Below are 15,062 nucleotides of genomic sequence, written 5' to 3' on the forward strand. Positions count from 1 at the left end.
CTCAGGGAACAGATGTTGTATCATAAGTTGGTTTTAGGGAACAGCCATCTGAGGACAGATGCTTGAAAACCTATTCTTGGGTTCCAGTGATGTCCTAGGGGCATGTCGGGTTCAATGTTCTGACTCAGGATCTTTGACTTTTGTATCTGCCTGGTTGTAGGTGATCAGGGTGTTTCAGACTGTGCATTTGCATCCAGAGTCGCTTCCAATATTGCGGTGGGATCAGGGGCCTTGGAGGTTTCTCCTAATGTGCAGGGTTTGAGAAAATGTGATGGGCAAAGTTTCCTTGAGGATGACAGGCACAGTCCTGTGGTGTGGCTCCAGAGACCCCATCCTGGAGGACATGTGAGGCATGGTTTTGGGAGAGAAGTCTGCAAATGAAAACTAGGTTTAGGCATAGTGGTGTGATGATCACAGCCCAGTGCGTCGACCTAGAGGACAGGTCTTCAGGAACTGTAACTAGGGTGAATCGGTGATGGTAGCACAGCCTTTTCTATTGGAATTGTGTGTCCAGGATGACATCGGAATGGAGGTGTGGTCTCATAGGTCCATGGGAGATTTTTTCTCTCTAAGGATCCCAGCGGTTCCCAATACTTTGTTGGCTTTTTCAGGGAAGGAAAGAGTGGGTTTTCCATCTTGGGGTGCTGCAAAACAGTGATTCCCGAGACGGGGTCTGGGTTAGGGCACCAAGAAATTCCCACCAAGGGTTAGGATTTGGGCCTAGGGGAATACCGGGCCTGCAAAGTGGGATACTGGTGGTGCAATAGAGAGGTCTTGTTTGAAGGCATGCTCAGGCTGAAGGTCACAATGCCTGTTTATTCTTAGGGCGCCCCTCAGGAGTGGGCATGGTCTCATGGCCCATGCAGCTGGCTCCCTCTATAAAGGTTGGACAACCATCCCAACAGCTAGGTTTCCTGCCTTGGGGAAGGAGCAGTTCTCTATTGGACTTCAGGTTCCCCCATTGGCAGGGATTCCAGCAAAGGTCTGGAGACAGATGCTCGAATACCAAGGATGTGGAGAGAGGACGGATTGGGTCATGACCAGTCTCACATGCTGGATATGGTGCCCGCTTTCTGGGTGGCTGACACGAGGTAGGGTGTCAGGCTCTGTCAGACACAGCACTAGTGGACAGGACAGCCTATAAATCAGGGATCCTCGAGGGTCGAACAGATGATCCTCATGTGGGGTTTTTGGGCAGTCTCACCAGGTACTTCTTCTTTCTATGGGGAAGGCAGAATGCTGCATTGTGGCTCCAGAATTCCCTATCAAGAGGGCTTGGGGACGAGTAGGGCGAGGATGGAATTGTAAACACCAGTTACAGTTAAATTCAGTGCAAAGCAAAAGGCAGTTCCAATGTACAGCAGCTTATTCGAGATATCCAGCACCTGAGTAAGGGCAGATGTCAGATGTTTGCTCACACTGGAGTTTGTGTCTATGATGGCCGACAAATGGATGGGTGGCTTCCAGAGGCCATGGAGGATTACCCATGCTTAGGATTGTGAGATGCTCCAAACAACAAGGTTTCCTTCTACTGGACAGGTAGTCTCCCATGTGGAAAGTTTGGTAGCAGAGTTTTACTGCACGGATGCCTGTAAAGCTCATGTCCAATGAACATTGCAGCTGACGAACATGACATGTTAGTTCTGGTAGCTCTGGGGCCAAGTGCCAAGGCCTTGATTTGACATGGAATCTATTATAGATGGGTCCCAATGCTGGTTTGTTACCGTGGAGATTTTAGAATGTGATGGTGGCTAAGGTGCCATGCAGGATACTCTTACCCTTAGGGTTTGGCACAGGTCTATGAGCACAGTTTCCTTATTGGGACAAGAGATGTTCTGTTGTGTGGGTCAGGGTTCACATGTTGTATCCTTACTTGGTATTCCAGTATAGGCCTCTAAGGACAGATGCCTGAAGCCTAATCTAGGGTTCCGACCCTAGGGGCATGTCAGGTTCAATTTTCTGACTCAGGATTATTGACTTCGGTGTCTGCCTGTATTTATGTGATCAGAGTGTTTCAGAATTTGCTTTTGCATCCAGAGCGGCATCCTATATTGGGGAGGGATCAGGGGCTTTTGAGGTTTCTCCTAATCTGGAGGGTTTGGTCAATGTGATGGGCAAAGTTTCCTTAGGGATGGCAGGCACAGTCCTGTGGTGTGGCTCTAGAGACCCCATCCTGGAGGACATGTGAGGCATGGTTTTGGGAGAGAAGTCTACAAACGAAAACTAAGTTTAGGCTTAGTGGCACGGTGATCGCAGCCCAGTGAGTTGACCTGGGGGGCAGCTCGTCAAGAACTGTAATTAGGGTGACTCAATGGCGGTAGCATAGCCTTTTCTATCGGCATTGTGTGTCTAGGCTGGCCTTGGAATGCAGGTGTGGTCTCATGGTCCATGGGGGATTTTTCCTCTCTAAGGATCCTGGCGGATCCCCTTGGTTTGGTGGCTTTTTCGGGGAAGGGGAGAGTGCTGTTTTCCATCTTAGGGGTGCCCAACAACAGGGATACCAGAGATGGGCTCTGGGTCTGGGCACCAAGAAATTCCCACCAAGGGTTAGGATTTGGGCCTAGGTGCCTACCAGGCCTGCAAGGAAGGATCCTAGTGATGCAACTGAGAGGGCTTCTTTGAAAGCATGCTCAGGCTGAGGGTCACAATGCCTGTTTGTTCCCAGGACACCTTTCAGGAGTTGGAATGGTCTCATTGCCCATGTAGCTGTCTCCCTCTCTGAAGGATGGACACCCATCCCAACAGCTAGGTTTCCTGCCATGGGGAAGGAGCAGTTCTCTCTTGGGCTTCAGGTTCCCCCATTGGCAGGGTTTCCAGCAAAGGTCTGGAGACAGATGCCCGAATACCAAGAATGGGTAGTGAGGACAGACTGGGCCATTGCCGCTCTCACATGCTGGATATGGGTTCTGCTCTATGGGTGGCTGACACGAGGTCGGGGCTCAGGCTCTGTCAGACACAGCATTAGTGGCCAGAGAAGCCTATAAATCAGGGATCCGTGAGGGCCGAGCTGATGATACTCATCTGGGTTTTTTGGGTGTCTTACCAGGCTCTCCTTCTTTCTATGTGGAAGGCAGAATGCTGCGTTTTGGCTCCAGAATTCCCTATCAAGAGGACTTCAGGACCAGTAGGGTGAGGATGGAATTGTAAACACAAGCTAGGGTTAAATTCAGTTCAAAGCAGAAGGCATTTCAAATATGCAGTGACTCATTCGAGATATCCAGCACCTGAATAAGGGCAAATGAAAGACGTTTGCTTACACTCAGTTTGTGTCTATGATGACCAACATATGGAGAGATGGTGTCAAGAAGCCATGGATGATTTCCCACGCTGAGGCTTGTGAGATGCTCCAAATAGCAAGGTTTCCTTCTACTGGACAGGTGGAGTCTGGTTTGTTTGCTCCAGGGTCCCTCATGTGGAAATTTTTGGTAGCAGAGTCCTTCCGCATGGATGCCTGGAATGCACAAGTGCAATGACCATTGCAGCTGACGAACGTGACACGTTTGTATTGGTGGTTCTTGGGCCAAGTGCCAAGGCCTTGACTTGACATGGAATCTCTTATAGATGGGTCCCAATACTGGTTTGTTACCCGGAAGGTCTTAGAATGCGCTGGTGGCTCTGGGGCCATGAAGGATTCTCCTATGGGTTTGACACAGGTCAAACGCATGGTTTCCGTCTGGGGACAGGACATGTTCTGTTGTGTGGCTCAGGGTCCACATGTTGTATCCTAACATGGTATTTCCGAATAGGCCTCTGAGGTCAGATAGCGGAAACATAATCTAAGATTCCTATGATGTCCTAGGTGCACGTGAGGTTCAATTTTCTGACTCAGGACTATTGACATGGGTGTCTGCCTGGATGTAGGTGATCAGGGTGTTTCAGACTATGCATTTGCATCCAGAGTAACTTCCAATGTTGGAGTGGGATCAGGGGCCTTGGAGGATTCTCCTAATCAGGAGGGTTTGGGGAAATGTGATGGGAAAGTTTCCTTGGGGATTGTAGGCACAGTCCTGTGGTGTGGCTCCATAGACCCCTCCCTGGAGGGCATGTGAGCCATGGTTTTGGGAGATAAATCTGGAAACACAAATTCGGTTTAGTGTTAGTTGCATGGTGCTCGCAGGCCCAATCTGTAGACGTTGAGGGAAGCTCATCAGGAATTGTAATTAGGGTGATTGGAAATCGGTAGCACAGGCTTTTATATCTGGATTGTGTTTCCAGGATGGCCTGGGAAGGCAGATGTGGTCTCATGGGTGCATGGGAGACTTTTCCTCTCTAAGGATGCTGGCGGCTCCCCATAGTTTGGTTACATTTTTGGGGAACTGGAGAGTGCTGTTTTCCATCTTAGGGGTGCCCAAAATGGGATTCCCTGGACGGGCTCTAAGTCTGGGTGCCTGGAAAATCCCACCAAGGGTTAGGATTTGGGCCTAGAGGCCTACTAGGCTGCAATGCGGGATCCTGGTGGTGCCACTGAGAGGGCTTGCTTGAAAGCATGCTCAGGCTGAGGATCACAGTGCCTGTTAGAGCCCAGGGCAGCCCCTAGGAGAAGGCATTAGCTCATTGGCCATGGAGCTGGCTCCCACGTTGAGGGTTGGAGACCCATCCCAAAAGCCAGGTTTCCTGCCATGGGAAGGAGGATTTCTCTATTGTGCTTCAGGTTCCCCCAATGGCAGCATTCCAGCAAAGGTCTGGGGACAGGTGTCTGAATAACAAGGATTTGTAGAGATGATGGAGTAGGGCCATGCTTGGTCCCACCTGTTAGATACAGGTCTCACTCTCTGGGTGGCCGACAGTTGGTCAGGGCTCAGCCTCTCTCAGAAACAGCATTAGTGGCCAGGACAGCCTATAAATTGCGGTTCCCTTGAGGGCCGAGCAGATTGATCCTCATGTGGGTTTTCTGGGCAGACTCACCAGGCACTTCTTATTTCTATGGGGAAGGCAGAATGCCGAGTTTAGGCAGAGCCCCAGTGTTTTGGGATCCCATACTGGGGGGAATGAAGGATTTATGGAAAGAAAACTGAGTCAGGGAAGCCTGGATTGGCAGGCTGAAGTGACATAGTAAGGCAAAGGCACAGATCCCATGAAAGTAATGTGCTCACTGTGGGCTAATTTTAGCAGGTAAAGCTAAGGATATTTTTTAGAGCATGAATTACGTCAGTCAATCCCCCTAACATTTCCATGTGGAAGGTAGAAATGCTGCTTCTGTTTGATGAAGAAAGAAATCATGAAATTATGCTAATTTTAGCAGGTAAAGCTAAGGATACTTTTTAGAGCATGAATTACATCAGTCAATCCCCCTTAAAATTCCATGTGGAAGGTAGAAATGCTGCTTCTGTTTGATGAAGAAGGAAACCAAGGCTTTAAGAAACTGCACCTTTCCGTGATCCACATTGAGTCACAGGCAGGATTTGAACCCAGGGCTTTCCAGCATTTTGGGCCCAACCTCACAAGAAGGTTGCATCCAGAAGCTTCAGAAGAGACTTCTCAACTCGGAGGATACATGAGCCTTGGTAACCAGGGATAAACCACCTCTTACCCAGACAAAGGCTGGCTGTTAGTTGCAGAGTCCTCAATGCCAAGGCAGAGCATCATCAGAAAGCAGACCCAGGACAAGCCCCAGTCAGAGGTGGCACCACTGCCCCTTGAATTCAGTGAGGTCTCCAGGACTTGGGGTTGGATGTGGAGCTTTCTGCACCTCTGAGTTTCAAGAGTGAGCCATGTGGATTGAACACAGAGTCCAATGGCAGAGAGATAGCAGTTGTATCGTCCTCAGCCTCTTTGTGGCTGGGTGATCCCAAGCAGGGCTCTGAAGCTACAGACCCCATCCTTAAATTGGAGAATGTAATGGGTACTGCTAAGTGGGATGTAGAAAGAAACGACTTTTGCAGTTACTGCCTGGTGCCTGGGAGCACGTGTGGAGTCCAGAGGAAAGGCATTCATGTCAGTGCCCAATTTACCCATGTACCTGCTCTTCCACTTGTTGATTCTGGTGTCATCCTTAAGAAAGAGAAGCCAAAGCTAAGGTCAGGGAAGATTTCTTCTTCGGCTTTCTTCTTTGAGGTTTATAGTTTTGGCTCTTGAATTCAGAACTGTGACCCATTTGAGGTTCATTTTCTGTCTTTCTAAAGGGAGGGTCCATGGACATTTATTCAATCATTTATAATTTTATGTATTGGTATTTCTAAGAATTAATAGGGAGTTGTCAATAGATCCACAAGAATCTGTAGAATATGTATTCTCTCCTTGAAGAAATTCGCTGAGATTGTGAAGGAAGTCCAAAAGGAGATTAACTTCTGAGGAGGCGGAGCAGTGCCCTTGTCCTTGTTAAGAGCACAAACGGCCCTCTGGTGGCCACAGGAGACATTGCAGGAGTTCCCTTATCTGTCTGTAAAACAAGTCACAGTCAATGTTGGGCATCTTCAAGGATTCAGAGAGAGATCAAAAGAGTTCCATAAAATTCAACTTTCGGAGTGTGTCTTCTAAGAAATTTGTGGAAAATGGGCTTTTTCCCAAATGCACTATTTCTAGAAATACGTTCTGAGTAACTGAGTCAGGCCCTGTGTTCCAGGATAGAATTCTCCAGGGAGACTGGTGGATGCTTCCCAGGAGGCACAGGGTGTATGGTGGGATTGTGTGGGAATTAACTGGTCCACACCACAGCTCTGTATATCTGGTTGAAAGAGAGAAGTAAAAGAAAACAAGTCATATTTATGGATTCCTTTGCTTACACTAACCATAAAACATTTTAGACAATTTGAAAACTATCACTCAGTGTATCTGTATTTCTTTTCCCAGTTAGAAGACATCAACTTATATTCCCAGCTTACTTTTTACTTATTCGGAGAAGATGGTGTCATATATTGATCCCTTAATGTCCCTACAAAAATCCTTGTAGAACTAACACATGGATTATGTCCTAAACTTAAGGACACAGATTCTATATACAAAAATGAGTTTCATCTTCATACACGAATAACATGCTATCAAAGACAGAAATTAAGAAACTAATTTTTAATTCATAATCACTCAAAAAGAATAAAATACATAGGAATTATTTTCACCCAGAGGTGAAAGACCTGCATACTGAAAACTTAAATCATTAATGAAAAAATTTGAAGAAGACAGAATTAAGTCTGGAGACACCCCATGCTAATGGAGCCCTAGAATATATGTAATGCAAAAGGTCCACACCACATAAAGCAATCTAAATATTCAGTGCAAACCCCATCAAGATCTAATGGCATTTTTAGAAATAAAACCAAAGGTGGTTGTAATCCTACAAAGTGAATAATTCCACAGAAGACTGAATAGCTAAAGCCATCTGGAGAAAAAAACAAACATGGATGCATCATGCTTTCTGAGTTCAAAATGTATTACAAAGTTGTAGAAATGGAAATCATATGGTATCAACCTACAGTCAGAGACAGAGATCAATGGAACAGAACAGAAAACCCAGGGGAAAAAAACACACATATGTAGTCAATTGATTTACAACAAAATCTCCAAGAATATAAATTATGAAAGCAACAGTCTCCACAGTAAGTGCTTTGGGAACACTGGGCAGCCTCAAGGAAAGCAATGGGACTGAATGTCTCTCCCACCCGATCCACAAAAACGAAGTCACATGTGGCAAGGACAACAACAAAACAGCTACAATAAAATACGTAGTTGGAAATTGGGCAGAATGTTATTAACACACCTGCCGTTTTATAATAAGCTCCATGACCAAAATTTGAGCTCTAGATTCTGAGATCTAGAGTCAGATGCTGTGCTGACTGAGCCAGTCAAGAACCCATTAAAACTATGTGGGACTTCATCAAAATCAAAAGCTTCTGCACAGCAAAGGAAACAGTCAAAAAAACAAAGAGGCAACCCACGGAATGGGAGAAGATATTTGCAAATGACAGTACAGACAAAAGGTTGATATCCAGGATCTATAATGAACTCCTCAAACTCAACCCACACGAAACAGACAAACACATCAAAAAATGGGCAGAAGATATGAACAGACACTTCTCCAATCAAGAAATACAAATGGCTATCAGACACATGAAAAAATGCTCATCATCATTAGCCCTCAGGGAGATTCAAATTAAAACCACATTGAGATATCACCTTACACCAGTTAGAATGGCCAAAATTAACAAAACAGGAAACAACATGTGTTGGAGAGGATGTGGAGAAAGGGGAACCCTCTTACACTGTTGGTGGGAATGCAAGTTGGTGCAGCCTCTTTGGAGAACAGTGTGGAGATTCCTCAAGAAATTAAAAATAGAGCTTCCCTACGACCCTGCAATTGCACTCCTGGGTATTTACCCCAAAGATACAGATGTCGTGAAAAGAAGGGCCATCTGTACCCCAATGTTTATAGCAGCAATGGCCACAGTCGCCAAACTATGGAAAGAACCAAGATGCCCTTCAACGGATGAATGGATAAGGAAGATGTGGTCCATATACACTATGGAGTATTATGCCTCCATCAGAAAGGACGAATATCCAACTTTTGTAGCAACATGGACGGGACTGGAAGAGATTATGCTGAGTGAAATCAGTCAAGCAGAGAGAGTCAATTATCATATGGTTTCACTCATTTGTGGAGCATAACCAATAGCATGGAGGACAAGGGGCGTTAGAGAGTAGTAGGGAATTTGGGTAAATTGGAAGGGGAGGTGAACCATGAGAGACTATGGACTCTGAAAAACAGTCTGAGGGGTTTGAAGTGGCGGGGGGGTGGGAGGTTGGGGTACCAGGTGGTGGGTATTATAGAGGGCACAGCTTGCATGGAGCACTGGGTGTGGTGAAAAAATAATGAATACTGTTTTTCTAAAAATAAATAATTTGGGAAAAAAAAAAAAAAAAAAAAACTATGTGGCACAGAAATGTCAGAAGATATCTATTCATTCATCCCCTTAACACATTTTTTGGAAGAATGTTTCTTGAGATCCTTCCTGACACCGAGTTTTGGATTTGACAACAGAAGCAAAGGCTACAATAAAAATTAAACAACTGGGTGGGGGCACCTGGGTGGCTCAGTGTGGTGAGCCGCTGCCTTCGGCTCGGGTCATGATCTCAGGGTCCTGGGATCGAGTCCCGCATCGGGCTCTCTGCTCAGCAGTGGGCCTGCTTCCCTTCCTCTGTCTCTGCCTGCCTCTCTGCCTACTTGTGATCTCTCTCTGTCAAATAAATAAATAAAATCTTAAAAAAAAATTAAACAGCTGGGACTTCATCAAACTAAAAGCCTTCTGTACAGCAAAGGGAATCTCCAGTCAACAACATATTGAACAGACAACATACTGAAGAGGAGAAAATATTTGCAAACTACCTAAGTGATAAATGTCTCATACCCAAAATATTGAATAATTCATACAACTCAATAGAACAAAAACAGATAGCAGTTACAATATCAGCAGAGTTCAGTCTAGATATTTTTTCAAAGAAAACAATCTGATGGCCAACAAATACCTGAAGAGATGTTCACCACCACTTATCAACAGGGAAATGCAAATCAGAGCCCAAAATGATGTCACCTGTCACCTGTCAGAATGACTAGTATCCATAAGACCAAACAAGAATTTGGCCAAAATGTGGAGGAAAGGGAACTGTGCCCTATTGGTGGGAATGTAAATGGGCTCTGTTGGTAGGATTGTAAATGGATGCAGCCACTATGGAAAACAATGTCAAGTTTCCTCAAAAAATTCAACATAGGGGCACCCGGCTAACACAATCAGAAGAGAGAGTGACTTTTGATCTTGGGGTCATGAGGTTGAGCCCCACATTGGGGGTAAAGAGTATTTAAAAAGAAGGATATAGAACAGGGGCGACTGGGTGGTTCAGTGGGTTAAGCCTCTGCCTTTGGCTCAGGTCATGATCTCAGGTCCTGGGTTTGAGCCTCACATCGGGCTCTCTGCTCAGCGGGGAGCTTGCTTCCCCTTCTTTCTCTGCCTGACTCTCTGCCTACCTGTGATTGATCTCTCTCTCTATCTCTCTCTCTGTCAAATAAATAAATAAAATCCGAAAAATATTGGATATAGAACAAACATATCATCCAACAATTCTCCTCTTATGTATTAGAATAAAGCCAAGTTTTCTCTCTTCTATAGTGAAGGTGTATAGGGGTGCCTAGGTGGCTCAGTTATTTTGCATCTACCTTTGGCTCAGGTCATGATCTCAGGGTCCTGGGATTGAGCCCCACATTGCATTCCCTGCTCACTGGAGAGTCTGCTTCTTCCTCTCCCAGCTCCCTGCTTGTGCACTCTCTCTCTGTCTCTCTATCTGTGTGTCCTCTCTGTCTAATAAATAAATATAATCTTAAAAAATAACTAAAATAAAATGAAGGTGTATAGTTTGATGTGCCCCGCTGTTTCATTCCAGCACTGAGAGTGTCTGATTCTTTGAAGTAGACTGTGAAGGGTCCTGGCCAACAATCTAAGGTTTAAAGTCTCAGGTCAACTGCGCTGCAGAGCTCTACTCAAATCCTGAGAGGTTAATTCTCAGTCTATTCCCCTTGTACCCACAGCTCTGCCTTCCCCAATCTGTCCCGACCCAGCCCGCCACCACCTAGGAACTTGACATAGCTTGTGGTTTGGCTGACCAAGGGATTGCTGACTCAGCACTGGGCTCAGGGCTATGTCCTGATATGCCTCCTACAAACTTGCCTGGGTCACAGTAACCTACTAACTACTTAACAGGAAGCTCGCAGAAGCACAAGCACACAACCTGCATACTTGCTCATCAGGGAGCATCTTCCAGTCATTGCATCTAACAAGCTATCAGGTGTTCTGTGAAAATTCTTTCCACTCTTGTCCCTCAAACAGCTGAGACTCTCAGCAGCAGGTGACAACAGGTTAAGTCACATGCACATGATCACCAAAATCTTTTTGGCTATAAGTCTTCTGCTACTCATACATATATTTCCTTCACAGCTCAGCAGTAACTGGAGGTAAGGATACCCTACTGAGTCTTCTGATCTTAAAACCTTAGACCTTTCTTCTATCCGATCGTCTGATGTGCCTTGTGTCTTCCTTATTCCTTCAGAAATATTTTCTTCCTAAGGTCCAAACATCAGCTTTGAGTGCTGCATTCACCCATGGAATCCACCAGGTAACTCTCTTGATCCTTAGAGCATCCCTGTTGATGACGTGGGGACAAAAATCTGGAGTTTATCGATTCTAGGTGTTTCTAGAGTAAAAAAGTGACATATATCATTCCAGCTGTCTCAGATTTTGTTTTGTGGAGGGAAACATTGACACTGAAAAGGCAAACAAAATCCATTCAAATGCAACATATTTCATATATATACCTGATCAAAAAGTAAACTTCAATCCATACTTTGTTTCATTTTATATTTATATTTATCCAAAATGATGACTTAAGTTTGTTTCCTTCAAAAGGTCCACATAACACAACAAGAGGCTATTTTAAGTGGTCGCTTTGAACAGAACCCTAAGTGGTGCTTTTCTTCTCCCATCACTGAGCTTTCCTTTCTCCAACATGGAACACATAACCCATTCTTTATACCTCTTTGGAAGAATGACAGGGGCCCATCTTAATGCTCAATCCCTGAAGAACACCTTTTGTTTCTTTTTTCTTTCTTTTTTACTTCCTTTCTTTGGTTTTTTTTTTGTTTCTTTTTTTGTTTTGATTTTTGTTTGTTTGTTTTTTTGGGTAGTATCTTCTGGTAATCACACAGAAACCATGGATGTCCCATGTGAAGAAGACAGATTATCCTCAAGGGAACTTAATTTCAACATTTCATAACATTATCTGAGGTGAAATGTTAGATTCCAATAGGGGAAGTTTGGAGTGAATTTTCCTCAGTTCCTTCCAGAGGTAGGTTTGGGATGTGACTGCCCCAGGGCTTGACTGCCACAGCAAGAAGCACTGCTCCAGAACTTCAGACTTTGAAGACTGTGGGAGAATTAAATCTGAAACTCCCTGTAATCAAAGAAGTTTGGGAATGAGGGAAGGAGAAACAGTGAAGCATCAGTGGAAAATGCCCACTGGATACTAAAAGTACATAAATGCTGAGCAAGGAATGGGCCTGATGTCCTGCACCTGACATGTGTCCCCCAAAGGGGGTTTCAGATCAAGGACTAAAGCCACAGTTGATGCCAAACTCAGAGTAGAAATTTACAGTCCCTTCCAGGCAGTAGATGTGGGAGAAAGTGTGCAGACATTGAAAACAAGACCACCATAACTGCAGTGCCCCGTTTCTCATATGCTGTCCATGTGCCTATGTTGTCTTCATGTCCCTGTTCCCTCACATAGCACACAAAGACAAGGATGGTGACTTTTCTTTCCTTATGCTTCATCAAATGCCATGAGAGAACTCTAAAGCCTGCTCAGAGGTGAGGTTTATTGTTAGATGAAGTTATTACTGACTCAGTAACAGAGATTCTGAAGTATGGTTTTTGTTCACTTACAACCCTGTGTACATGTTTTTCAGGGGTGATGACATTTCTTCCAAGGTATGTTCACGTACCACTTAGTGTACAACAAACTCCTGAGGCCCAAACAGCACAAGGCTTCCCTCAAGAGAAGGCACAGGGTCCACGTGGATGCTCATGACTAACAATCCTTGTCTTGACCTATGGGCATTGCCTATAGGACTGTCCTTCGGAGAAGTACATTCATCGTGAGTTGAAAATTTGCCATACTAGCATTTGTAGGAACTTTCACAGTGATGACACCTTGCCAATGCTTAAGGGGTTCTTTAGATAAACAGAAAACAGAAGGAAAATAAGTAGAAAAGAGATAAATAGAAAGAGAATGAAAACTTCCAGTCTCTTTCTATGAAGTTAGCATTACCTTGGTCATCACACAGGGAAAGATCCCATCAAAAAGGATAATTTCAGACGAATATCCCTGACAAATATGGACAACACGATCTCAACAAGATCCTAGCTAATAGGATCTAACAGAACATTAAAAAGTTTATCCTCCATGATCCAGTAGGATTGATCTCTGGGAGGCAAGGGTTCAATATTCACAATATTCAATTCAATGGTTCAATATTCACAAGTCAATCTATGTGATTGAGCAAATCAATAAGAGAAGAAAGAACCACATGGTCCACTCAACTGATGCAGAAAAAGTATTTATAAAAATATAGCATCTGCTCCTGTTTAAAGTGCTTCAAAGTAAAGGGATAGAGGGAACATTCCTCAACTTCAGAAAATCTATCTATGAAAAACCCACAGTAAATATGATTCTCAACAGCAAAAAGCCTTCCCCTTGAGATCAGGAACATGAGCAATATGCCCAGTATCAGCACTGTTCTTCAACATACTACTAGAAGTCCTAGACACAGCAATCAGACAACAAAAATAAATAAAATGTACTCAATGTGGGAAAGAAAAAGTCAAACTCTCTCTCTTCACAGATGACACAGATGATACTTTATATGTAAAACCCAAAAGACTCCACCCCCAAACTACTAGAACTCATATAACAATTCAGTAATGTGGCAGGATACAAAATCAATGCCCAGAAACCATGAAAATATAGAAAGGGAAATTAAAGAATTTATTCCCTTTACTATAGCACCAAGAACCACAAAATATTTTGGAATAAACCTAACAAAAGAGGTAAAGGATCTATACTTAAGGAACTAAAGAATACTCAGGAAAGAAATTGAAAAAGACACAAAAAAAATGGAAAAGCATTCCATGCTCATTGATCAGAAGAATAAACATTATTAAAATGTCTGTACTGCACAGAGCAATCTATACTTCAATTCCACCTGTTCAAAATTCCACTAACATTTTTCACACTGATGGAACAAACAATCCTAAAATTTGTAAGGAAGCAGAAAAGACCCCAAATTGCTAAGAAATTTTCAAAAAGATAAACAAAACTGGAGGAATCATGTTGCCTGGTTTCAAGATTTACTACAAAACTGTGGTCACCAATACAGCATGTTATTGGCCAAAAATCAGACACATATTGTTTCCTGTTTTGTTAATTTTGGCCATTCTAACTGGTGTAAGGTGCAACAACATGTGTTGGAGAGGATGTGGAGAAAGGGGAACCCTCTTACACTGTTGGTGGGAATGCAAGTTGGTGCAGCCTCTTTGGAGAACAGTGTGGAGATTCCTCAAGAAATTAAAAATAGAGCTTCCCTATGACCCTGCAATTGCACTCCTGGGTATTTACCCCAAAGATACAGATGTCGTGAAAAGAAGGGCCATCTGTACCCCAATGTTTATAGCAGCAATGGCCACAGTCGCCAAACTATGGAAAGAACCAAGATGCCCTTCAACGGATGAATGGATAAGGAAGATGTGGTCCATATACACTATGGAGTATTATGCCTCCATCAGAAAGGATGAATATCCAACTTTTGTAGCAACATGGACGGGACTGGAAGAGAGTGAAATCAGTCAAGCAGAGAGAGTCAATTATCATATGGTTTCACTTATTTGTGGAGCATAACCAATAGCATGGAGGACAAGGGGCGTTAGAGAGGAGTAGGGAATTTGGGTAAATTGGAAGGGGAGGTGAACCATGAGAGACTATGGACTCTGAAAAACAGTCTGAGGGGTTTGAAGTGGCGGGGGGGTGGGAGGTTGGGGTACCAGGTGGTGAGTATTATAGGGGGCACGGCTTGCATGGAGCACTGGGTGTGGTGATAAAATAATGAATACTGTTTTTCTGAAAATAAATAAATTGGAAAAAAAATCAGACACATAGACAAATGGACGAGAAGGGAGAATCCAGATATGTACCCAAACCTCTATGGTCAAATAATCTTTGACAAAACAGGGAAAAGTATCCAGTGGAAAAAAAGACAGTCTTATTACTAACATTGGACAGTTATATATAAAAGAATGGAGCTTGACCATCCTCCTACACCGTAAACAAAGCTAAACTCGAAATGAGGCATGATTCCATCAGAATCCTAGAGGAGAACATAGGCAGTAACCTCTTCAACATTGGCCACAGCAACTTCTTTCAAGATGTGTCTCCAAGGGCAAAGGAAACAAAAGTGAAAGTGAACTTTTGGGACTTTATCAAGATCAAAATCTTAGCAAAGGAACCAGTCAATAAATCAAAAAGGCAATGCACAG

Source organism: Neovison vison, chromosome 2, assembly GCF_020171115.1.
Source record: "Neovison vison isolate M4711 chromosome 2, ASM_NN_V1, whole genome shotgun sequence".
Classification (NCBI taxonomy): Eukaryota; Metazoa; Chordata; class Mammalia; order Carnivora; family Mustelidae; genus Neogale; species Neogale vison.